Source organism: Ursus maritimus, unplaced genomic scaffold (assembly GCF_017311325.1).
Source record: "Ursus maritimus isolate PB19 unplaced genomic scaffold, ASM1731132v1 scaffold_6, whole genome shotgun sequence".
Lineage (NCBI taxonomy): Eukaryota > Metazoa > Chordata > Mammalia > Carnivora > Ursidae > Ursus > Ursus maritimus.
Window position 1 is genome coordinate 24,810,739 of NW_024426774.1, and position 27,873 is coordinate 24,838,611.

General features: G+C 38.5%; 1 long non-coding RNA gene across 1 annotated transcript in view; it reads right to left on the minus strand.

Moving 5' to 3' along the window:
• Positions 1-12,053: 12,053 nt before the first annotated feature.
• Positions 12,054-27,873, minus strand: part of LOC103671604 — a 32,952-nt gene continuing 17,132 nt past the window's right edge. The window contains exon 3 of the long non-coding RNA XR_570978.1: positions 12,054-12,293. This is a non-coding gene — a long non-coding RNA (uncharacterized LOC103671604). The remainder of the gene's footprint in view (positions 12,294-27,873) is intronic.

The window sequence follows — 27,873 nt, forward strand, 5'->3', positions numbered from 1 at the left end:
GAAGAATTAACATTAAAATGTCCATGCTACCCAGAGCAATCTACACTTTCAATGCTATCCCGATCAAAATACTGAGGACATTTTTCAAAGAACTGGAACAAATAGTCCTTAAATTTGTATGGAACCAGAAAAGGCCCCGAATCTCCAAGGAACTGTTGAAAAGGAAAAACAATGGTCCATATATACAATGGAATATTACTCAGCCATCAAAAAGAACGATTTCTCAACATTTGCTACAACATGGATGGGACTGGAGGAGATAATTCTAAGCGAAATAAGTGAAGCCAAGAAAGACAATTATCATATGGTTTCACTCATTTATGGAACATAAGAAGTAGGAAGATCGGTAGGAGAAGAAAGGGAAGAAGAAAGGGGGGTAAACAGAAGGGGGAATGAACCATGAGAGCCTATGGACTCTGGGAAACAAACTGAGGGCTTCAGAGGGGAGTGGGTGGAATGGGATAGGCTGGTGATGGGTAGTAAGGAGGGCACGTATGTCATGGTGCACTGGGTGTTATACGCAAGTAATGAATCATGGAAATTTACATCAAAAACTAGGGATGTACTGTATGGTGAAAAACACAATAAAAAATATTATTAATAAATAAATAAATAATAAAATAAAAAAAAAGATGCATACCTCAGTAGTAAAACTAACAGGAAAAGCAAGGGAGTGACGACTATTAAAGTTAATAATTATCTTTAGGGGAAAGAGAGGAGTTTATGACCAAGAAACGGCTCAGGAAAGCTTCTGAGGTTCTTCCAATATTTTACCTCTTGACCCCAAAAAAGTTTTTCAAAATTAACATGATAAATTAAAATCTAGAATCACATTCACTTTTGAGGGGAGAGGCAGGGACGTGGACAAGAGGGAAAAGGACATGGGAAACTGCAATGTATTGGTAATGTTCTAGGTCTTAAACTTAGTGATGGGTTCATGGCTGTTAACTTTATTAATATGCTTCATAACTTACGTACATGTTACAAAGATTTTTCTATGTATCCAACAGTTTATATAAAAATAAACATTATAGATTATTTTAAATGTTTAAAAAGAAATTGATAAAGATTCAGCTTATCTTGTGTTGTTTTATTTGCATTCAGATCTTATCTCTTCTTTCTCTGTAGAAGCTTGACAAATTATATTTTATGATGCCCAAGGGACTGCTGATTATGTCCATTAATTTTAACAGCAGAGCTTACTGTGGGCAGCCAGAAGCTTTGGCTAATTTCAAATACAGTAGGAAACAGCCACTTCCAAAACTCATTTAAGACATCAAACATGTGGGGAAAGTTCATTGTCACTGTCAACCACTCTCTCATTTAGTTCTGTCCCAGACTACATCAAACCACCAGGAAAAAATACAAAAATCACATTTCCTCAGTCCCTCCAAGAATTTATCTTACTTAGTTATGATTAACCTGTGGCCTCTCCTTTATTGAGGATTAACACAGGATTCACCCACTGGCACAAACGCATGTTCCAAATACTACTTACTATACAACTAGTAGTAGTACATCCTAATACTACTGCTCCATCTCAAATGTCACCTTCATATGATACATAGTCCCTGATCCTAAGGAAAACACATTTTCTACTTTATCATGGCCACTTACTGATATTAGAGCATCTCTCCAAATAATATAGTTACAATATGAAAGTCTCTTAGAGAGATTATGTAGCCTGTTTTTTTTTTAATCTCCTGACAGTAGCAGCTTATAAACAGTGATAGATTGCTTGATCTTGTGCTTTTCTCAGAGACACTAAAGGTAACAGGTAAATAAAGTATTAGGAAAAGATGTCCTAGACAGAAAAAAGTGAGAAAACTCAAGTAAAGTTATAGAGGGAATGGCACTCCACCAAACTCATAGAGCTGCTAAGTGCATGGCAATGTGAAGGAAAAAAAAAAAAAAAAACAACTTCAAGGTATCAAAAATAATAATAATATTAATGATAAAGGAATTATCCTCAATGTTTCCAGAGTGAGAGGAAAAAGAAAATAAAACAGGTCATCAAAAGGGAACAAAAAATTAAATGATATCAGGTTATCACATCAGCAACGTTAAATGCCAACAGACAACGGAGCAATGTATATAAAGCTCTGAGGGAAAAAGATTTCTAATCTTGAATTCTGTAAGCAAGCAAATACGAAGTGAGCAATTGCTAGTTAGTGGAACCAGAAACCAAAAGGTTAATACGTAATTGATAGAGAAACTTAAAAAAAGAGTGATATAAATACTTAAGATGGGAAATGAAATATGAATTCTCAACTCTCATAACAGAAAACTAATGGAAAAGACCTATCATTAACAAATAACAAATAGAGGTTGAATCATTTAGAGATACAGAAGTAACCACCAGAAGAAAGAGCTAAAAGAATTAGTTGCCTCTGCAGCCCTGTAGATGGGAAAGTGTTTAAGCATGGGGACAGTCATTTGTGACCATCAGTACATAAAATCTAATTACATTTAAGTTGTTTTCTGTAAAAAGTCTATTCTCACTAGAAATAAGAATATAAATTAAAGCAATAGTAAAAGACTATTTTTTACTTACCAAATTGGCAAAGGCTTCTTGAAATAATACTCAATATTGGCAAAGATGTGCAAGAGGGGACATTTTCATAGAGGGCCAATAGGATACAAGCTTACTAGGGGGCAATTTGATAGAATGTGTCAAAAAGTGTCTAAAACATGCAACATTCTGAGCAACAGCTCCTCTTCTAATAATTGATTTTGTTAAACAATCAAGAATGTATTTTTTTAAACAGATAGTCACTAAAGGTCTGTGTTTAATAATAAAATACAGAAACAACTTTAATGTTCAACAATAGAGGCTTGTCCAAATAAATAATGATACATTCATGTGATGAAATACTATATAGCCTTTAAATATTAAGTAATAGGAAAATATTTAGTGACATGGAAAAATATTCACAACATAATAACTGAAAAAAATAACTATGGATAAAATGATATAATATCTTGGATTTTCTTTAACAATGATTTATGAGAGGGAGATGTGGAGGAGGGTTTAGATAAAATAAGATGGGCAATGGGTTGATATTTACAGAAGTGAAGTAATTGGGAAATGGAGATCATTATACTATTCAGACTGTTTTTGCATATGCTGAAAATTCTCCACAATAAAGTTCTTTTTAAACTATGTAGAATGCATTTAAATATGGAAATTAAAAATGGAAAAAAATAAATGATACACATTAAAAAGAATGGTTATATCTGATCGTTTTTTATTATCATTTGCTTGTTTCTATTTTTTAAATGATCTGCATTAAATGCAAATTACTTTTACACTAAGAACTTCCAAAATTCTAATATAGACTATGGCCTATTTCTGAGTTCTCTAGTCTCTGCTATTTCTCCATATTTCCACTATATTCCAGTATCACACCATGTTCACCATTTTGCTTTATAGTAGCATTCTACTTTTTTCCATAAGCAGAAACTATATATGAAGTATCACAATTATTTTTTAAGTTTGAAAAAATTCACCCATAAACTGAATTATGGGTCTTACTTTAGAACACAATGATAAATTTATTGCTATTTTCTCAGAATGTCCATCTTTTAGTTCAGTGGTTCCCCTCGTTTGGAGAGGAGTTCAGTTCCTTTATATTAGAATCTCCTGGAAGTTTCTTTAAAAGACACTATTTCCCAGACTCTATTCCTCAAAGGTTCTGATTTAATTGGTCTGAGACAGAACTCAGGCAATAGACTTTTTTTTTCTTTTTTGAAAGCTCCCCAGTTGATTCTAACATGTAAGCATGACTGTGAGTCACTGCCTTAGTCCCTACTTTGGACAGCGACTCTCAACTTCGGCTACACATTTAAGTCACCGATGGAGATGTAAAAAAACTGATGTCTGGAGCCCACCCTGCCAAGATTCTCATTTAATTGGTCTGGGTTGTGGCCTGGGCTTTGGAATTTTTATCTCTACCCACACTTCCCCACCCAATATAAATATCATTTATCTACTCACTGATGTCTGAGATTTACTTCTTTGCTAAGAATTTGCTTTTGTTAAAATAGTAACACCTCATTAAGAAAATATGCATTAAGGGGCACCTGGGTGGCTCAGTGGGTTGAGCCTCCAGCTCTTCGGTTTGGCTCGGGTCGTGATCTCCGGGTCATGAGATCAAGCCCCACATCCAGCTTTGTGCTCAGTGTAGTCTGATTGGGATTCTCTATCTTCCTCTCCCTCTCCCTCCCTCCCCCACTCGCATTCTCTTTCTCTAAAATAAATAAAATCTTTTTAAAAAAGAAAATAGGCATTAAGATTTGTAATTCTTAAAAAGAGGGTTTTTTGGGGTTTTTTTTTTTGGTTTTTTTTTAGATTTTAAGTATTTATTTGTCAGAGAGAGAGAGCACAAGCAGGGGGAGGGGCAGGCAAAGGGAAAAGCAGGCTCCCCACTGAGCAAGGAGGCTGATGTAGTACTCATCCCAGGACCAGGGGATCATGACCTGAGCCAAAGGCAGATGCTTAACTGACTGAGCCATCGGGCATCCCTCTTGGACAGTTTAGTGAGAACAAAAATGAGTTTCATCTGTCTTTTGCATGACCATTCTGAAAAGTTTCATATGTGGGGAAAAAGAAATAAATCTATGTATTAGAGAAATAACCACCAAAAAAATAGCATGCATATATATATATATATATGTGTGTGTGTATATATATATGTGTGTGTATATATATATATGATAGCTTATATTATACATATCATATATATCTAATATAAACTACCATATATATCATATAAGCTAACATACATATATATATATATTGCATATATATATTGCTTTATATTCATATATAGAGAGAGGAATATAATAGAGAATGTACATATGGATATAGAGGAATATATTAGAGGAATATATGTAGGATATATATTTGTATATATGGAAAGAGAGAGAGAGAGAGAGAGAGGTGGAGGGAGACAATAGAGAAAAGCTAGTGTATAAAACAAATTTTCCCTACTTTAAAAGTGGAAGATAACATACAGAGACAAATACTACACAATTCCATTTATATGAGGTACTTAGAGCAGTCAAAATCATAGAGACAGAAAGTAGCATGGTGACTGCCAGGGACTGGGAGGAGGGGAAATGAGGATTTTTTTTTTTTTAATGGGCCCAGAGTTTGAGTTTTGCAAGATGAAGAGTTCTAAGGATGGAAGGTGGTGATGGTTGTACAACAATGCAAATGTATTCAATAGCACTGAACTACACACTTGAAAATGGTTCAGATAGTAAATGTTGTGGAAGGTAGGAGATGCAGAGATGTGGTTTGGGTGAGAAATGGATCACAGGTACTGCAGAGGGGAGGAAGCCCTGGTCATGGAGAGAGGATAGGGAGAGAGAAAGAGAGAGAGGAGCACACAGGGGACTGCATAAGGGAAACACTTCCCCAAAGCCACTGACTGGGGAAATGAGAAGGGCTGATTTTCATGGTTGTTTTTGTTTTTGTTTTTTTTACAACCAGTGGGGTTCAAAGACTGGCGTTTTAGAGGTCTGTGGCATGGCCAGTGTGGAGCCCTGAGGGTGCTGCATGCTCCTATGAAGGAGAGCAGAGAGCCTGGGAGCATACGGCACAATCTGAGGATCCCCTGGGATGCACTGGGAGAGATGGTTCCCACTTCTTGGAGCACATCTGGGAGGGGTGGCATTGCCTCTTCAGGAACAAAAGAGTTGGCTAGCACCATTTCCCTCCCCCCCCCCCAGCATAAACTAACTTCAGTAAGCAGCACAGTGCCAATGGTGGCAGCCTAAACCACTTACACCAAGCCCCACATCCCTGCATTCTGCAGGTGCTGCTCCTCCTGGGCAAGTATGCCTGAGAACTGGAGCAGTGGGCTCCTCTCTCAGAAGACTAGCACAAACCCCAGCAGGCACCATATCCACTGAGCATAAAGTTCTGCAAAGCTTCAGCTCTAGTGGAAATGGTATCAGGTTTCTTTCAAAAAGCAGACCAGAGCACACCTAGTTAAAACTCACCACATTCTGGCCAAGATCCAAACACTCCCCACTACAAACAAGGAAAAACTGCAGAGAACCGACCTGAGGGAAAGAGCAGCCAAAACACAGCAGCAGAGTGTACCCAGCATACACCAGAGACACTTCCTGAAGTGCCAGTAGCTGGACAGTATATGACCTCTCCTTCATAAAGCCATTACTCTCAGGAGCAGGAATTATAACAGGCTTTCCTAACACAGAAAAGAAGACAGAGACCTAGACAAAATGCCAAGATGGAGGAATAGATCCCCCCAAAAAAAGAACAAGGAAAAGTCATGGCCTGGGATCTAATCAAAACAGATATAAGTAATATGTGTGATCCAGAATTTAAAGGAACAATCATAAGATTATTAGCTGGGCTTGAGAAAAGCATAGAGACACCAGGGAGTCCCTTACCACAGAGATAAAAGACTTAAAAACTAGTCAGGCTGAAATGAAAAATGCAATAACTGAGCTTTGAAACCAAGTGGATATAATGACCACAAGGATAGAAGAAGCATAGGAAGGAATAAGTAATAGAGAAGATAAAATTAAGGAAAATAATGAAGCTGAAGAAGAGGGAAAGAAAAATATTAGATTACAAATGTAGACTTTAGGAACTCAGTGATTCCATAAAGCGCAGTAACATTTATATCATAGGAGTCCCAGAAGAAGAAGAGAGGGAAAAGGGGGCAGAAGGCTTATTTGAGGAAATTATCGCTGAAAACTTCCCTAATCTGGGGAAGAAAACAGACATTCAAATCTAGGAGGCACAGAGGACTTCCATTAAAATCAACAAAAGCACGTTAACACCAAGTTAAATTTGCAAAATATAAAGAAAAAATCCTAAAAGCAGCAAAACAAAAGAAGTCCCTAACTTACAAGGGAAGACAAATGAGGTCAGTAGCAGATTTCTCCACAGAAACTTAGCAGGCCAGAAGAGAGCAGCATGATATATTAAACGTGCTGAATGGGACTAATAATGCAGCCGAGAATACTCTATCCAGCAAGGCTATCATTTAGAATACAAAAAGAGATAAAGAGTTTCCCAAACAAAAACTAAAGGGGTTCATGACCAGCCCTGCAAGAAATATTAAAGGGGATTCTTTGAGTGGGAAAGAAAGACCAAAACTAACAAAGACAAGAAAGTAACAGACAAACTCCAGAAACAATGACAGAACAAGTAATAAAATCACACTAAATTCATATCTATCAGTAATTACTCTGAACATAAATGGATTAAATGCTCCAATCAAAAGATATAAGTATACTGCCTACATGAGACACATTTTAGACCTAAAGACATCTGTAGATTGAAATTGAAGGGATGGAGAAATACTTATCATGCAAATGGATGTCAAAAGAAAGCCAGAGTAGCAATACTTATATCAGACAAACTAGATTTTAAACCAAAGACTGTAACAGAGATAAAGAAGGGCACTACATCATAATAAAGGGGTCTATCCAACAAGAAGATCTAACAATTGTAAATATTCACACCCCGAATCTGGGAGCACTCAAATATACAAAACAATAACAAATATAAAAGTACCTCATTGATAATAGACAATAAGAGTACAGGACTTTTAACACCCCACTTACAGCAATGGACAGATCATCTAAGCAGAATATCAACAATGGATTTGACCAGATGGACTTAACAGATAAATTCAGAACATTTCATTCTAAGGCAGCAAAATACACATTCTTTTCAAGTGCACATGTGGAACATTCTCCAGAATAGTTCATATACTAGGTCAAAAATCAGGCCTCAAAAGTACAAAAAGACTAAGATCATGCCATGTATATTTTCCAACCACAAGAAAAATTTCAGAAAGACCATAAATACATGGAGGTTAAAGAACATCCTACTATGGAATAAATGGCTCAACCAGGAAATTAAAGAAACAATAAAAAAAATGCATGAAAACAAATGAAAATTAAAACACAATGGTTCAAAACCTTTGGGATGCAGCAAAAATGGTCCTAAGAGGCAAGTATATAGCAAAGCAGACCTACCTCAAAATGCAAGAACTCTCAAATAGGGGCACCTGGATAGCTCAGTTGGTTAAGCACCCAACTCTTGATTTCAGCTCAGGTCATGATCTCGGGATTGTGAGACTGAGCCCCATGTCGGGCTCCACACTGGGCATAGAGCCTGCTTGGGATTCTCTCTTTCCCTCTGCCTCTCCTCTCCTCGCCTCACCAATCTCTCTCTCTCTTGCCTGCTTTAAAAAAAAAAAAACCTCAAATATGCAAATTAACTTTACACTTAAAGGAGTTAGAAAAAGAACAGCAAATGGAGCTGAAAGACAGCAGAGGAAGGGAAATAATAAAGATTAGAGCAGAAATAAGTGATATAGAACAAAAACAAAAACCCCAGTAGAATAGATCAATGAAACCAGGACCTGGTTCTTTGAAAAATTAATAAAATTGATAAACCCCTAGTCAGAGTTATGAAAAAGAAAAGGGAAAGGACTCAAATAAATAAAATCACAAATAAGAGAAAAGAGATCACAACCAACACCACAGAAATACAAACAATTATAAGAGAATATTATGACAAATTAGATGCCAACAAATTGGGCAATCTGGAAGAAATGGATAGAAACATATAAACTACCAAAACTGAAGCAGGAAGAAAGAGAAAACCTGGACAGACTGAAAACAAGCAAAGAAATTGAATCAGTAATCAAAAATCTCCCAACAAACCAAAGTCCAGGGCCAGATCTGGCTTCACAGGGAAATTCTAACAAACATTTAAAGAGTTAATACCTATTCTTCTCAAACTGTTCCAAAAAATAGAAATGGAAGGAAAACTTCCACACTCATTCTACAAGGCCGTCATTACATTTGATTCCAAAACTTGGACAAAGACACCACTAAAAAGAGAACTATAAGCCAATATCCCAGATGAACATGGATGCAAAAATTCTCAACAAAATACTAGCAAATCAAATCCAACAGTACATTAAAGGAATTATTCACCATGATCAAGTGTGACTTATTGGTGGATTGCAAGGGTGGTTCAATATTTGCAAATCAATCAGCATGATACACCACATTAATAAAATAAAGGATAAGAACCATATGATCCTCTCAATGGATGCAGAAAAAGCATTTGAAAAAGTACAGCATCCATTCTTGATAAAAACCCTCAATGAAGTAGGGATAGAGGGACAATATTTCAATATCTTAAAGGCCACATATTAAAGACCCACAGCTAAAATCATCCTTAATGGAGAAAAACAGTTTTTCCTCAACAGTCAGGATCAAGACAAGGATATCCACTTTTACCACTAGTATTTAACATAATGCTGGAAGTCCAAGCCTCAGCAATCAGACAACAAAAAAGAAATAAAAGGCATCCAAATCCACAAGGAAGAAGTCAGACTTTTACTATTTGCAGACAACATGATACTCTATGCAGAAAACACAAAAGTCTCCACCAAAAAATTGCTGGAGCCGATACACAAAATCAGTGAAGTGACAGGATAAAAAAATCAGTGTATAGAAATCTGTTGCATTTCTATACACTAATAATGAAGCAGCAGAAAGAAAAGTCAAGGGATCAATCCCATTTACAATTGTACCAAAAATCATAAGACACCTAAGAATAAACCTAACCAAAGAGGTAAAAGAGCTGTATTCTGAAAACTATAGAACACTTAATGAAAGAAATTGAAGATGACACAAAGAAATGGAAAAATATTCCACGCTTATGGGCTGAAAGAACAAATATTGTTAAAATGTCTATACTACCCAAAGCAATCTACACATTTAATGCAATCCCTATCAAAATACCACCAGCATTTTTCACAGAACTAGAACAAAGAATCCTAAAATTTGTATGGACCATGAAAGACCCCAAATAGCCAAAGCGATCTTGAAAAAGTAAAAACAAAGCTGGAGGCATCAAAATTCCAGACTTCAAGTTATATTACAAAGCTGTAGTGATCAAGAGAGTATGGTACTGACACAAAAACAGACACATAGATCAATGGAACAGAAAACCCAGAAATGGACCCACAGTTATATAGTCAACTCACTTTCAACAAAGTAGGAAAGAATATCCAACAGAAAAAAGACAGTCTTTTTAACAAATGGTGATGGGAAAATGGAACAGCAACATGCAAAAGAATGAAACTGGACCACTTTCTTACACCCTACACAAAAATAAATTCAAAATGGATGAAAGACCTAAATGAGAGATAGGAAACCATCAAAATCCTAGAGCAGAACACAGGCAGTAACCTCTTTGACATCGGCCATAACAACTTCTTATAGACTCATCTCCTGAGGCAAGGTAAACAAAAGCACTATTGCTTTTTTTTTTAACTATTACTACTTCATCAAAATAAAAAACTCCTCCACAGTGAAGCAAAAAATCACCAAAACTGAAAGGCAACCTTCAGAATGGGAGAAGATATATGCAAATCACATATCTGATAAAAGGTTAGTAACCAAAATATATAAAGAACTTATCAAACTCAACACCCAAAAACCAAATAAACCAGTTAAAAAACGAGAAGACATGAATAGACATTTTTCCAAAGAAGACACCCAGATGGCTAACAGACACATGAAAAGATTCCCAACATCACTCAACATCAGGAAATACAAATCAAAACTATAATGAGATACCACCTCACACCTGTCAGAATGGCTAAAATCAACAACACAGGAAACAGATGTTGGCAAGGATGTACAGAAAGGGGAATGCTTTTACAATGTTGGTGGGAATACAAATTGGGGCAACAACTCTGAAAAACACTGTGGAGTTTCCTCAAAAAGTTAAAAATAGAACTACCCTACAAGTCAGCAATTGCACTACTAGGTATTTCCCCCAAGGATATAAAAATACTAATACGAAGGGATATATATTGATGGTTTATAGAAGCATTATCAACAATAGCCAAATTATGGAACGAGCCCAAATGTCCAACTGATGAATACATAAAGAAGATGTGGTACATGCGTATACAATGGAATATTACTCAGCCATAAAAAAGAATGAAATCTTGCCATTTGCAATGACATGGATGGAGCTAGAGAGTATTATGCTAATCGAAATAAGTTAGAGAAAGACAAATACATATGATTTCACTCATATGTGGAATTTAAGAAACAAAACAAAGGAACATGGTGGGGGGAGAGAGAGGCAGACCATATAATTCTCTTAACTATAGAAAACAAACTGAGGATTGCTGAAGGGGAGGCGGGAGGGGGATGGGCTAATTGGATGATGGGGATTAAGGAGGGCACTGGTTGTGATGAGCACCAGGTGTTGTATGTAAGTGATGAATCACTAAATTCTGCACCTGAAACTAATAATTGCACTGTATGTTAACTAACTGGAATTTAAGTAAAAACTTAAAACTTAAAAAAAATAAGTAAATAAATAAAAACCTCTCTGTGGCTCCTAACATGATGAAATTGGCCACCCCGTTAATCAAGATTTTCAACTTTGCAAAACGTGCCTGGAGACATTTTTCTGGTGTTTAACACCGGTGTTTAATGTTTAATGCTGATTTTCGAAGTCTACAATTAAAAATCAATGTTTACCCGAGTTTCAATAATTTCATAATACAACATGTGGTAGGCATTTAATGTTTCATTTGCTCATGGCACTGTTCTGGGAACTCACATTTTTTTCAGGTATCTTGTTCCAATTTTTTGTTGCCACTTTCTCTCATCTCCAAAGTTTTCCTGTTGTCCTCTGAACTTGAAACCATAAAATAAAATATTGTGAATTTTGCTTGTAAATCATTAAACTAACATTCGGTAAAATGGAAAATTTCTTCAAGCAACAAGGGAAACAATTACAGATGACTGGGAAACCCTGATACCACACATAACTTTCAGTGTTCCATTGTAAGACCAAAGTTTTCAGGTAGCTTTGTAGTTTTTGTCTTTCTCCTTGACACTCTTGTCGGTGTTTCCTAAACTTGTCTAATGATACAGATCCTTTTGGGTGTTTATAAAAAATGCCAAATCCCAAAACCTTCCTCTGGAGAGTCTGATTCAGTAAGTCCAGGGTGGGACCCAAGACTCTGTAACAACCTGCCTGTTTGCCTCAGGTGATTCTGCAAGAAGCTAATTTACCTGCGGATACGACAGAGGAAAACAGCAGATATAGCTCTTTCCTGCTCTCTCATGCCTCATTTCCTCTTGCAGCCATTCCAGGCTCTCCCTGCATTCTCCCTCAGACTCTGGTACGTGCTCTCGGTCTTGCTGTTCAGACTGTGGTCCTCATGCCAGCAGCAGCTGCCGCTTCACCAGGGAGCCTGAGAAAAAGGCAGAATCTCACGCTCCACCACAGACCTTCAGAATTTGCACTTTAACAAGATCCCCAGGTGAGATATATACATATATATAATCTCCACAGAAGAGTACGAAGCATTGAGATAGAAGTGTTGCCCAAACATTTTGGTAAACACCGAAATCACGCAGGGCCTTCTTAAACATGCAGCTGCCAGGTTCCACCCCAGACGAGGGGGTGATTCTGATGCACGACAAAATTTAAGAAGCACTACATCTGAAATTAATATCACACTGTATGTTAACTAGCTGGAATTTAAATTAAAACTTTTTTTAAAATTCATTTAAAAAAAAAGAAACAACTACCCCAATGGCTTCTGCTCATGATTTTAACTTTGGCTGAGATGAGACTGTAGATTTTTTTTTAATTTATCAAGGAAAAGGGGAAATTTTAAATATCTTCCTAAACACTAAAAAAGTTATCAAATACATTTTCTTCATCCTAAAGTAACAAAAACCTGGTTGAAACTTGGCGAGGCTGGCACAACATCCTGGGCACCAAGGGCCCCGTCACCCATATCCCATTTGCACCCTAGGCCAAGTGTCTGGATGCCCAAGCTGAAGGGCCTCTGGCCAGGTTCCACTTGCGAGGTCTGGTGAGATCCTCAACACCTCCTTTTTCTCTTCATTGGGTCTCCCCAGACACCTCCAGTCAGGCAGGTGTACCACTTGGTTTCTCTGTCCCTTTGTTCCTTTCATGAGAGTCCCAGGCCCTGCTTCCCCCAGACAGACATTTCCCCCCTGTTCCAAGCACCCTTTCCTAACTTTCTGCACTAGAAGCTGAGCAGATGCTTCCTCTGATCTTCCGGAAAGTGCCTCCACCTTTACAGTCCTGTCTTCTTCCCCAGGCACATCCATACTCTCTCTCTCTCCCCTCCCCCACCCCATCTTATGGCCTTCAGGTAGTTAACACCCATATAGCACTTTCTACATGCCAAGCACTGCCCTTTGCCATTCACTTATATTAACTCATTAGTCTTAACAACAACCCTATAAAGTAGTTTATTATCCTTCAACAGATAAGCACACTGAGACACAGCAATTAATTAACTTGTCCATATTAAGTTTTCAGAGCTGGTAAGTCAGACAGCGCGATTCAAACTACCTTGTTTGACTCCAGAGTCCACTCTTCAGCCCATACACTCTACTGCCCCCAAGCCCCACTCCATCTTCCCTGGGGCCTCTGCCTCACATCACTGACTAATCTCCACAGCTAGAACAGTAGCACATTTCCCACTTTTCCTGACTTGAGAAATATCTACTAAGTTCCTCTCTTCTTTTTTCCTTAAGTTTTTATTTAAATTCCAGTTAGCTAACATACAGTGTAATACATAAGTTTCAGGTGTACAATATAGTGATTCAACACTGCCATACAACACCTGGTGCTCCTCACAACAAGTGCCCTCCTTCATCCCCACCACCTGTTTAACCCATCCTCCCACCCACCTCTCTACTGGTAACCAGCAGTTTGTTCTCTATAGCTAAGAGTCTGTTTCTTGGTTTGCCTCTGTCTCTCTCTCTTTTTCACACTTTGCTCATTTGTTTTGTTTCTTAAATTCCACATATGAGTGAAATCAAGTATTTGTCTCTAACTTATTTTGCTTAGCATAATACTTTCTAGCTCCATCCATATCATCGCAAACAGCATGATTTCAGTCTTTTTGTGGCTCAGTAATATTCCTGTGTGTGTGTGTGTGTGTGTGTGTGTGTGTGTGTGTGTATCACATCTTTATCCATTCCTCAGTTGATGGACTGATATGTGAATGCAGTAATTGCAAGATATAAAATCAACGTACAGAAATCTGTTGCATTTCTATACACCAATAATGAAGGAGCAGAAAGAGAAATTAAGGACTCAATTCCACTTACAACTGCACCAAAAGCAATAAGATATCTAGGAACAAACCTAACCAAAGAAATGAAAGACCTGTACTCTGAAAACAATAAATCACTGATGAAAGCAATTGAAGGTGACACAAAGAAATGGAAAGATATTCTATGCTCATGGGCTGTAAGAACAAATATTATTAAAATGTCTATACTACCCAAAGCAATCTACATATTTAATATAATCCATATCAAAATACTACCAACATCTTTCACAGTGTTAAAACAATACTAAAATTGGTATGAAACCACAAAAGACCCCAAATAGCCAAAGAAACCCTAAAAAAGAGAAGCAAAGCTGGAGGCATCACAATTACAGATTTCAAGTTATATTACAAAGCTGTAGTAATCAAAATGGTATGGTAATGGTTCAAAAATAGACACATAGATCAATGGAACAGAATAGAAAACCCAGAAATGAACCCACAACTATATGGTTAATTAATCTTCAACAAAGCAACAAAGAATAACCAACAGGAAAAAAAAGATGGTCTCTTCAACAAATGGTGTTAAGTTCCTTTCTTGTGGCCGAAGGAGATAATGGCTAGAACATGATCCTTGATGTGGCCTTATCAATCCTCTCTTTTCTCTACTGTCCTTGGCTGCCTTTCAGGGGAATAGTCAGAATTTTAATTTTACAGAATTTAATTTATTTCATTTTATTTCATTTTAATTAATTTAATTAATTGATTTTGGTTCAATTTAATTTTTAATTTTGAAGAATCTTAGTGGTTATGTATCACAATATCAAAGTGAAGTACTCACCCAGTAACAGTGATTGTAGAGTATAGCTGTCCTCCCATACATGACCTAAGAATTAAGTTCATCTGAGGAAGAAATGGGCAGGGAAGACTTCTGAGAGGAAATCCCCCAAAGCAGCCCTTCCTGAGCAGGACATAAGCTTGGTGACATGGGTTAAAGCAGTTGAAATGTAAATGCCCTACTCGGGACATAGCGCTGCACTAACTAGGAGTCTTGGTGTTGACAAGAGGAGGAGAGACGCTTATGCAACCTCTTGGTGTTGACAAGAGAAGTTGGTGCAACTTACCCCTCAGAGGAAACACAGGGAGCAGAAAGCCCATCTCAGAAAGAAAATTGAGAGCTGTGCACCAGGCACAACAACACAAATAGAGTAAGGCTCCTTAAACTGCACAATTTGCCGTGCTTATGTTATAAATGGCACTGAAACTGTTCACAGGGCTGTGTGTCTGCCTTTAGGATAATGAGGAAATTGTGTTCAATGCTCCACTTGTCGTGAAGAGAACAGAACCCTTCCAGTTAGAAAAGCTCTAGGAGGAGAAGTAGCCAAGTTTTTGCCGCCTACTATGGGAGAGAAAAGAAGAACCCAGAATGATAGGGCTGAAAAGTGGGCCGAAAGCTTGAGGGAGGAAGGGCCTTTGTGGGTTTCCTGGTAGCTTCTTTGAGAAAGGAGGTTGTGAGCTGGCCGGTCTTTAGAGGTTGTATGAGGATATTGTCCTTCACTAGGTGGGAAGACCGAAGCAACCACCCTAGGCCAAGATATAGGCATGAGGAAGTACACAGACCTGCCCACCTGGAGCCAGGGTTCCTGCAGGAGAGCAGAAGGAAAGTTGGAAAGTAGAGTGGGGGCAACATGTCTCCTCATGAGTGAAGGACCAGAGGGAGATGGGGACTCTGTGCCAGGGAACTATGCCAACCAAACCAACCATGTCCAGATTCTCCTTTTTACCCAACAGTAAAAGATAACATCTAATGAATGGTCTTGTGATGTAGGGATACAGAAATTCTTCTCTGAAAACACGATTTCCCTTCATTTCTTATGAAAGTTCATTTTTTAAAAATCCAATTTGTCTTGACCAAAGTAAGGAAAAGGACAAGTTCATAGGGTATAGCATAGTGATTAAGAACACGCTTTCTGTATTAGACTACCTGGGTTCAAATCCTGACTCCGTCAATGACTGTGTGCCTGGAACAAGTTATTTATTTACCCTGTGCCTCAGGTTTGGCTTCTACAAGAATTTTGGGGATGATAATAGCTCTCATCTTGAGAAATAGTATAAACATTAAATAAAATAAGACAGATGAGCTCTTAGAATGATGCCTGGTATATAATAAGCATTCATTAGATGTTAACTTTTCTTTTTTTTTTTAAAGATTTTACTTACTTATTTGACAGAAACAGCCAACGAGAGAGGGAACACAAGTAGGGGGAGTGGGAGAGGAAGAAGCAGCTCCTAGCGGAGGAGCCTGATGTGGGGCTCGATCCCAGAATGCTGGGATCACGCCCTGAGCCGAAGGCAGACACTTAACAACTGTGCCACCCAGGCACCCCTACATGTTAACTTTTCTATTGGGTAAAAAGGAGAAGCCCTTGCAGAAGTGGGTCTCAACAGGACCCCTGGGTGGCTCGGCCGGTTAAGCATCTGCCTTTGGCTCAGCTCATGATCCCAGGGTCCTGGGATCAAGTCCCACATCAGCCTCCTTGTTCATCAGGGAGCCTGTTTCTGCCTCTGCCTGCCACTCCCTCTGCTTGTGCTCTCCCTCTCTCTCTCTCTATCTCTGGCAAATAAATAAATAAAATCCTAAAAAAAAAAGAAAAAGAAAAAAAGAAAAGAAGTGGGTCTCAAATTCAATGTGTAAGAACCTCCTCTAAATATAAATGTCAAGGGAATTCAGATTTGATATGAGGAAACCTACATTTTTAGTGCCACTCTGGGTGACAGAGATGCAGGTGGTCTGAGAGCACCCTGTTAGGAACCCTCCCCTCAAGGCTACCTGTAATGGCAGCAACTCCCCAGCCCAATTGAAAACCGATAGGCAACTTGTAAGGACAAACCCCAAAAGGAGGAGAGCTGGAGACAGGTGGTGCTGCTCTTCCAGATGACAGCATTCCCTTTACACTTGTGTTAGTCCTATTCTTCGAGCACCTACCAGAACATGGCCTTGTATAGAGAACAGGAGTTTGACAAGGGCACCTCAGTACTGTTCATACCCAGCATCTTCCATTCTGAAAGAGGCTTTTTATGAGGACTTCTCCTGATTTTAGTTTTTTTTTTTTTTTAAGATTTTATTTATTTATTCGACAGAGATAGAGACAGCCAGTGAGAGAGGGAACACAAGCAGGAGGAGTGGGAGAGGAAGAAGGAGGCTCATAGCGAAAAGAGCCTGATGTGGGGCTCAATCCCATAACGCTGGGATCACGCCCTGAGCCAAAGGCAGACGCTTAACCGCTGAGCCACCCAGGCACCCCTGATTTTAGTTTTTCTGTTCCTCCACTCTGAATGCTCTGCTTTTAAAGAGGGCTCAAAGATTTATGCTGTCCCAGTTTGGAACTGGCACTCCATTCACAGGCTTGGGAAATTATTCTGCAGCACATTGAGAAGAAGAAATGGCAGAGCTTTCTTGAGCATTTTGAGGAGCAAGGCAACCCTCCAGATGCACTTCCAGCTCCTCCAGAACACCAGCAGCCCTGGATTCCAAACAATAGTAGGCTGAGACCCAAAAATGCTCTTTGTGGTCTTGGATCCTTCCAAGCCCCATCCCTGATTGAAGAAAATTCAGAATTGTGCCTAACAGATTCCCTTGAAGTCTCATCCCACAATGTCCTAAGTAAGCACTTAGCCTCCCACTCACTTAGCAATGACACAGCACTTGAGAATTGCAAAGTGCGTGAAAGACACAGCTTTGTTGCTCTGTGGGCTCCGTGCTGGAATTACCTCCCTAAGAACCACACACACAAAAATGATTTGCTGGGGAAGGGAGAAAGAGGGAGTACACTTGCCTTTCATGCTAGAAGGCTCCTCACCTAGAGTCTCCTTCCATGTGTTCCTTCTGTGCTCCTTGCTACAGGATTTGAAATTATGACAAAATTATCCTACTGAATTTTATTTTGATTTTCCCAGATAACTGAAATGCTACATGGACCATTTTCCTTATTATCATCATTATGCCAACCATTTAGCTAACTTCTTTTAAATTGCATTCCTGGGGCGCCCAGGTGGCTCAGTTGGTTAAGCATACAACTCATGATTTCAGCTCAGGTCATGAGCTCAGGGTTGTGGGATTGAGCACCACGTCAGGCTTCCTGTCCAGCAGAGAGTCTGCTTGAGTTTCTCTCCCTCTGCTCCTCCCCCAGCTTGCACTCTTCTCCTCTCTCAAATAAATAAATAAATCTTAAAAAATAAAATAAAATGAAATAAAAAATAAATTGCATTCCTGTCTTGTCTTCTTCAGAGTCTGATTGAAGAAACATGGGTTTTGAAGTGTGACAGATGTAGTCTGAGCTTGGCCCTGCCACTTGGCATCTGTGTGAATGTAGGCAAGTAACTTAACTTCTGTTTATCTTGGTTTCCTTATCTGTAAAATTAAACTGATATGGAAGCTACTTTGGAGGTTTTCCAGTAGAAAGTATGTACAACTGTTACAATCCTTGTTTCTACAAGGTCCATCATAGGTATCTCTATAACTTCTTCCATTATCCATTCCATTGCTCCTGTTGCCCTCAGCCAGACCCACAGCTAGAAATGTTTCTTGATCTAATAGGATAATTCAAAGTTTCATTCCCAAAGAGTCTGAGGCACTAGTCTGCACTGGGTTGCTATAGTCTACCATTAATTTTTACTGCTGGGCATTGAGATGCCCAAGAACCTCTAAGATTCCTGATATACTCCTTCTTACTTACATTGTATAGCAGCAACCCTATTCCCCCTTAAAAATCAGGATTAACAACTCCATACAGTACAGAAATCCTCTTCTTTGCCTGTTATTTCAGTGACATGATGAATCCAAGGAGACCAAGTGGCATTTTCAACTTCTAGCTTAATTGAGCCATTTTGTGTCCAGTAGTGGAAATAAGCTTCCACTGGAAACTAAACTTAAGACTTCTAAATCAATAGATCCCAATGTTGCAGAAATGGGAAGCAAAATGTATATTACTAGGTACAATAGAGAGAGAAGCCAAGCCACTTCCTCTCTTTGATGGACTATGGACTATGGTAGAAAATGGAAGAAACAGCACCTTATATAACTTACTGGTTCAGAGCATATACTATATCTTACAGGACAGCACCCTAACCCATCAGGTGTTGTCTTCTGGTAGACGCATAAATGAGTAAACAATAGATCATTCTTTCCTTCCAGTCTTTCCAGAATATGTGGAATATTCTTTAAGCCAGCTTTTTTTCTCCTTCATTAATTGGTCAAAAGGAACTCCCCAAGAGTCTGAGCTACTTGTTTGCACAATTTATTTGTAACTTTAGCCCTTGTTCAAGCCTGATTTTATAGATAGATGATAGATAGATAGATAGATAATTTATATTATACATTTATATTACATATTATAATGCATGTTATAATGTGCATATATAATGTATATATTATAATGTAGTATAACATACATTATATATTATAATGCAATATAATATTTAACATCATATATTATAATATAATATAATGTATATATGTGTGTGCAACACATGTGTGTGCATGCTAAGGTTCCTACCAGATTCTTTAGGCCTGATTGGACCAGCTGGATCATAAGATCCAAGTAGCAAAGCAGCTTATGCTTATGGATTACTTAATAAAGAAGAGCAGCAAACACAAATAAGAGCTATGTTGCCCCCAGGATCCAAATATCCCATTGAGTGCTGTGCCTCTTTCTTAGTAATAGGAGTCAAGATGCAGCAATGTGTCTTTCACTTGGAAGGAAATGATCTCCATAAACCCCAGACCATAGAATTCCTAGAAATTTCACTAGTGTTGTAATTTATCTCCCACCCTCTGGCATTATATGTCTAGCAAAGTTACCTAGGATATTTGCTAGGTATATTACTGCGTCGATCGACACCATGTTATCAGTGTAGTGGAGAGCATGATATTCTACAGAAAATTGACAAGTTCAAGGTCTCTGCAGATTCGATTTTGACAGTTGACATGGCACTTGCATAAAACAGTAAAGCTATACTGTTGTCCCAACAACATAAAAAAGGCAAAATAATTACCTACTTCTTGTGTTCTTTTCTGTTGATTTAGAGAATAAAGCATATGCCAGAATTAAAGCTATGTATGAGGTACCAGAGACTGATGCTGGCACTATTCTCTACCATACCTACAAAGACTTCTAACTGGCCTTTCCAATGGTAATAGAACCCTTGCACAAATCAGATACCCATTGTTGGGATTCTCCCAGTAGCCAAGAATATCTATTCCATCTATGAAACAGAAAATAATTGCTGAGTGGGTTCATAGATCCACTTGGCCCAGTATTATAGGCAGAATTTCTAAAATGGTCTCCCAAAGATGTCCCACTCTAATCCCAGGAACCTGTGGATATGAGGAGTTATTACCTTCGTGATTATGATAGTTACATGGCAGAGTTGGCTTTAAGACAAGAATATTATCTGGCTGAACCTAATCTAATCACATAAGCCCTTAAAGGCAGAGCACTTTCTCCAGCTGGCAGCATAAGGAAACGTCAGAGAGATTCAATGTGTGAGAAGAACTCAATGTGCCATTCCCGGCTTTGAATATGGAAAGGGGTGGTCACATGCAAAGCAATGCAGGCAACCTCTGGGAACAGAGGAGCACCTCCCTGGCTAACAGCCAGCAAGGAAACTGAAATCTCAGTCCTACAAGAACAAGGAACGGAATTCTGCCAACAACCTCATGAGCTTTGCAGTGGGCTTACCCATAGAGCCTTCAAGTAAGAGTCTAGCCCACATGATACCTTTGACCTTGGAAAACCCTAAACTGAGATCCAGCCAAGCCTACACAGATGGCTGATCTACAGAACTGTGAGCTAATAAATGAGCGTCATTTTAAGCTGCTCACTTTGTGGTAATTTGATATACAGCATAGAAAACTAATACACGAATGCCCACTGTGAGAAGGACTCTGGTGAATATTCTATTTATCATCTGACACCTATAAAACCCACTTTGACAGACCACAGTAGCATTTTTGGTCATCAGGGATTAGTGTCGCTTCAGAGCTCCTGTACAATAACCCCTGAAAAGTTTAAGTATTTCCCATTTTCCAGTTCATAAATCTTTTAGGGGAAAGCTAGGAGAAAGATTTAGGGTACATACTTGTGGGGGTGTTGCAGGGTCCTTCCTTGAAAAGACATGTTCTTCACTTCATTCAATGGGCTCCTCTCTCAGAGCTGGCTTAGATCTTAGAATTAAATGATAGATTGTGACTACTTAAATTATTTCTCTGTTCACCAGAACTATAATTGTTTTGATGATACATAGTAAATAAAACTTTAACAGGTCACTGTATTTGTTTTCTATTGCTGCTGTAACAAATAACCACATACTTAGTGGCTTAACACAAATTTGTTACATTGCACTTCTCGAGATCAAAAACCTGAAAATGTGCTTTGCAAGACTAATCAAGTGTCAGCAAGGCTGCATTCCCTTTGCAGGCTGATAGAAATTGGTAAAATCTTATAATTCTCCTCCAATGTCAGACATTTTTACCTGTCCCCTGAAATTTGATAATCTAACTCTGGTTATGGGTCTGAAGTAAGAAAAGGTATTAAGATAAGTTTTGAGATGAATGAGCATCCTGTGAAATAAATATAAATGAGGTCATGACAGAGACTTCAAGCAATGGAGTTATTACAAGAACTCAGATCACTAAAATCCACCTAGATTTCTCTATTTCATTTATTAGGATCCCATTCTTTCCAATCAATGCCCTGACTTCTACAAAAAAAAAAAAAAAAATCTAGTGAGCCCTGAAGCCAAATTTCCTTCAATTCTGCAACCAGAGCATCAAATTCTGAGTCTGATTTTTTTGATACATTAATGATGGCTATGGATAGAAATAAAAGGTTCTTTGAAGGCAGTCATAAAAGCTCTCTGTCAGAAATACAGATGCTTTCAGGACACCTGGGTGGCTCAGTCATTAAGCATCTGCCTTTGGCTCAGGGCGTGATCCCAGGGTCCTGGGATTGAGCCCTGTATCAGGCTCCCTGCTCTGCTGCGAGCCTGCTTCTTCCTCTCCCACTCCCCCTGCTTATGTTCCCTCTCTCACTGGCTGTCTCTCTCTCTGTCAAATAAATAAATAAAATCTTAAAAAAAAAAAAAAGAAATACAGATGCTTTCAGCCAAGAAATTTAAGTCTTGAGCTTTAAATTTTTTCTTTTTAAATGTCTCCAATGCAGTCAGAAGCAGTTATCCCACTCCATAGTCCTTGTGCTCCTCATATCCATGATAATACTCTATTGAAGCAGCACTTGGACCCCAAAGCCTTGCCTTCAACATGCACTTTATTAAAGACAACTACAGTTAGGGGTGCCTGGGTGGCTCAGTCGTTAAGCGTCTGCCTTCGGCTCAGGGCGTGATCCCGGAGTTCTGGGATTGAGCCCCGCATCAGGCTCTCCCACTGGGAGCTTGCTTCTTCCTCTTTCACTCCCCCTGCTTGTGTTCCCTCTCTTGCTGGCTGTCTCTTTCTCTCATAAAATAAATAAAACCTTTAAAATAAAATAAAATAAAATAAAATAAAATAAAATAAAATAAAAGACAACTACAGTTAGTAATTAAAGTAGCTGTTTTGCCACTATATGCCAATATCTGTGTTTCTCCAATGGATGTGGTCATTACTGCTTCAAACTTAACCAGGTCTGATCTCCATAACTGAAAGTGTGTTCCTTAGTGCACACAAACGCACCATCCCATCTTCTAACAATTCACCATCATTTCCTTAAAGAAATCACCTCTTACCGTTATGTACGAATTCACCTGTTGAAAATTCAGCACCATTTTTTAAGAAACAAAATGGATGAGCATTCAGGAGGGAGGAAAAAAGAGAGAGGTCGGGGAACAATGAGCGACTCTTAACTATAGAGAACGAACTGAGTTGATGGAGGGAGGTAGGTGCGGGATGGGATATGTGAGTGATGGGTATTAAGGAGGGCACGTGTTATGATGAGTACTGGTGTTATATGTAAATGATGAACCATTGAACTCTACCCCTAAAACCAATATTGAACTGTATGTCAACTAACTAGAATTTAAAAAAAAAAAAAAGTAGGGGGGCGCCTGGGTGGCACAGCGGTTAAGCATCTGCCTTCCGGCTCAGGACGTGATCCCGGCGTTATGGGATCGAGCCCCACATCAGGTTCCTCCGCTATGAGCCTGCTTCTTCCTCTCCCACTCCCCCTGCTTGTGTTCCCTCTCTCGCTGGCTGTCTCTATCTCTGTCAAATAAATAAATAAAATCTTAAAAAAAAAAAAAAAGTGGGGAGGGGGGAGAAGAAGCAGCAAATGTTGACCTGGAGGTGAAATTCTGAGCCATCACATGGAAGACATATTTTGGAGAGCTTCCCAACTCACAGTGGACTTTTCTAGAGCAAGAAATGAATCTTTATTGATTTAAGACATAGAGATTGGGGATTGTTTATTGCAGTAACATAATCTAACCTATTATGACTGACGCATTTATTGATAACAGAAGGGGTAAGGGATATTGCTAACCAATAATCTAAAACCTGTGGCCTTGGCTGAAAAATCATGCCATGGGAAGAGAGGAAATGGATACCGGAGGCTGGAGAGATGGCAATTCAAGTTATCCAGTGGCAAATCATTTGGTAAGACTGTAGCTAACAGTAAGTTGGGAGGAGGCAATTATGTACTCAGTGAACTTGCATACAGAATTTGAAAACAGAACCAGAGTTGTGTGTGTTTATTGCTGCATTTGGCAAAGAATTGCAAAAAGGAAATGAGCTCATAAAGCATTTGGCTTTTGTTTGTTTGCAAACCATAACAAAAAGAATATGGGGTCTAGAAGGACTGGAAGAGGCAACTGCTGCCCAACTCCAACAGGAAAGACATATTTAAGAAACAAAAGTTAATTAAAATCGGGCTTAAAGAAAGAATAGATTCGAGAGTCATTATACCAAGAGTTAACACCTGTGAGTGAATTAAGTCATCTCAAACAAAAAAAAATCCTATGAAAGTGTTCCATCAAGGAAATTCTTTCAATTAGACAAACCAACTCAGGCAAAGGTGCTAAAAGTGTGTTTGTCCCACTGAAGTCCAATAAACTCAAGGCATCTGCAATTGCAGTTAAGTCAAGACAGAGATCAGGATGAGAAAGCAAATACAGAAAATCTGAGAACTGTGTCTTAAACAAATTGTGGATGTGACTATTTGACACATGGAACTAATTTTAATCACACTGATAAAGAGACTCCTAAGATTTTGAGATAACTGAATGACCCAAGAAACCATGGCTAGTACTAAAAGAGTCTTGGTTCAGAATTTAAAACAACCCTTGGATTCCAAATATATACAGACAGCAAGTGGTCCAAGAAGGCTGTCACACCTTGTCCCATTGCTCATTTCACGTGTGGCCAATGGGACTGATGTCAAGAGAACTTTTTCTCAGGGAGAGGCAAGGACTACAGAAACTGGACTCTACAGTCCTCTTAGAGAGCCTACCTGGGGCCAATCTGGAAATGTTCCACTTAAAATAATCTCACATGACAGATCTCTAAGACCTTCCCAATTTCTCCTTAAGAATTAACCATCCTCCTTGATGTTGTGAAAACACTACTTTTACACCTCTCCTCTATTATAGTCATGTATGTCCATGTATGTCCCCCATCTAAACTGAGTTCCTTGAAGGTAAGTGCAAACTCTCATTTATCTACATGTCTTTAGGAAAAGGGCTCTCGAAAATATCTACCTAGGTGGATTTCAGAATTGCTACAGATCAATATCTACTGTTTGTACTTTTTTTCCCCTTCAGAATGGAAATGTTAATTCTGGTGGTCCTATCCCTGTTCCACCACCGGACACAGGCTAAGTTGCAAAGGACAGGGGGAAGACACTTGTCTTTTTAGCTCATAAATCTCACACTCAAGAGCCACTACATGTAGAGACTCTAGTCTTCATCCAGGGATCCTTAGTTTTGGGGTTATCCCCCTTGTGGAGGGCATGGAGGCATTCTGGGTATGGGGAGGAGTGTGAACCAAGTATTCAGCATCCAGAAAGTGAGCTATAGTGGGTATTAGTTTATTCACCTATATTTCTAGCTCTCCTCCTTCAATATATATGACAGGATTGACCATGTGACTGGTTCTGGGCAATAGTTTAGGGGCACATGTAATATAGAGCATTGATTTGGGAGCTGGGATATTCAATTGCTTGCCAGTGTGAGACACTGTAGAACCCCTTTCCCTGTTTCAACAACTAGCAACATTCCAAATGATGGAGCTCCTGTAGCCTGGGTTCCTGACTGGGGGCAATATAAGACAGAGGCCCTTGTCAACCTGAAATGGGTATGTAGCACAAGCAAAAAATTAACCCATTTTGTGGTGTTTTTGTTATCATCGCCTTATACAGCATATCATGACTGAATTAGCATTCTTATGTGAGTTCTCCAAGTTATTTTGAAATCTTCTCAATTTGTATCATTCAGAAATCTTCCTTGGAGGATGTCTACCCCCCAGTCTCCCATGAAAAACAGAAATGCTCTGTGCCCCAATTCCAGCAGACAACCATCCTGTCCTGCCTATACACCCTCAGTGACGGGCATGCACTATCTTGAAAGACAGTATGGTAAAGTGCTTTCTAATGTACAGCCAATCTGCTTCCCTATTATCTCTACCCCTTACTCTTTTTCAAAGAATTTTAATTTCAGTGTAGTTAACGTACAGTGTTAGATTAGTTTCAGACACACAATATAGTGATTCAACAATTCTATATAGTGATTCAACAATTCTATATATTACTCAGTACTCATCACAGTAAGTGCACTCTTAATCCCCATCACCTATTTCACCCATCCCCCACCCACCTCCCCTCTGGTGACCATCAGTTTGTTCTCCATTGTTAAGAGTCTGTTTTTTGGTTTGTCTTTTTTTTTCCTGTTTGTTTGTTTTCTTTCTTAAATTCCACATATGAGTGAAATCATTTGGGTATTTGTCCTTCTCTGACTGACTTATTTTGCTTATTAGCCTTATACTTTCTAGCTCCATCCATGTCATTGCAAATGGCAAGATTTCATTCTTTTTTATGGCTTTGTAATATTTATCCACTCATTATTGATGGACAGTTGGACTGCTTCCATAATTTGGCTATTATAAATAATGCCGCAAAAAACATAGGGGTGCATATATCTTTTGAACTAGTGTTTTCCTATTCTTTGGGTAAATACCCAGTAGTGTGATTACTGGGTCATACTGTAGCTCTATTTAATTTTTTTGAGGAACCTCCACACTGTTTTCCACAGTGGCTGTATCAGTTTGCATTCCCACCAACAGTATATATGGGTTCCTTTTTCTCCACATCCTTGCCAAAACTTGTTTCTTGGGTTTTTATATTTTAACCATTCTGACAGGTGTGAGGTGATATCTCATTGTAGTTTTGATTTGCATTGCCCTGATGATGAATGACATAGAGCATCTTTTCACGTGTCTTTTGGCCATCTCTGTGTCTTCTTTGGAGAAATGTCTGTTCATGTCTTCTGCCCAATTTTAATGGGATTATTTGGTTTGTGTTGTATAACTTCTTTAAAAATTTTGATACTAACCTTTTCTCCAATATGTCATTTGCAAATATCTTCACTCATTCAGTAGGTTGAGTTTTTTTGGTTGCTTCCTTTGCTATGCAGAAGCTTATTTTGATGTAGTCTCAATAGTTTATTTTTGCTTTTGTTTCCCTTGCCTCAGGAGACATATCTACAAAGATGTTATTAGCTATGGCTGATGTCAAAGAAATTACTGTCTGTGCTCTCTTCTAGGATTTTTTACGGTTTCCGCTCTCACGTTTAGGTTCTTAATCCATTTTGAGTTTATTTTTTTGTATGGTGTAAGAAAGTGGTCCAGTTTCATTCTTTTCATGTAGCTGCCCAGTTATCCCGGCACCATTTGTTGAAGAGACTTTTTCCCATTGTATATTCTTTTCTGTTTTGTAGAAGATTAAATGGTCATATAATTGTGGGCTTATTTCTGGGCTTTCTTTTCTGCTCTATTGATCTATGTGTCTATTTTTTTGCCAGTATATACTATATACTGCTTTGATTACTATAGCTTTATAATAAACTTGAAGTCTGGAATTGTGATACCTCCAGTTTTGTTTTTCATTTTCAAGATTGCTTTGACTATCTGGGGTCTTCTGTGGTTCCATACAAATTTTAAGATTGTTTGTTCAAGTTCTCTGAAAAATGCTGCTGGTATTCTGATAGGAATTGCATTAAATCTGTAGATTGCTTCGGGTAGTATAGACATTTTTAACAATATTTGTTCTTCCAAACCATAAGCATGGAATGTCTTTCCATTTCTTTGTGTCATCTTCAGTTTCTTTCATAAGTGTTTTATAGTTTCCAGAGTACAGGTCTTTCACCGCCTAGGTTTATTCCTAGGTATGCTATAATTTTTGGTGCAATCATAAATGGGATTTTTTTTCTTAATTTCTCTTTCTGCTGCTTTGTTATTAGTGTATAGAAACGCAGCAGATTTCTGCACATTGGTTTTGTATCCTGTGACTTGACTTAATTCATTTATTAGTTCTAGTTGTTTTTTGGTGGGATCTTTAGGGTTTTCTATATAGAGTATCGTGTCATCTGCAAATAGTGAAAGTTTTACTTCTTCTTTACCAATTTGGATGCCTTTTATTTCTTTTGTGTTGTCTGATTGCTGTGGCTAGGACTTCCAGTACTATGCTGAATAAAA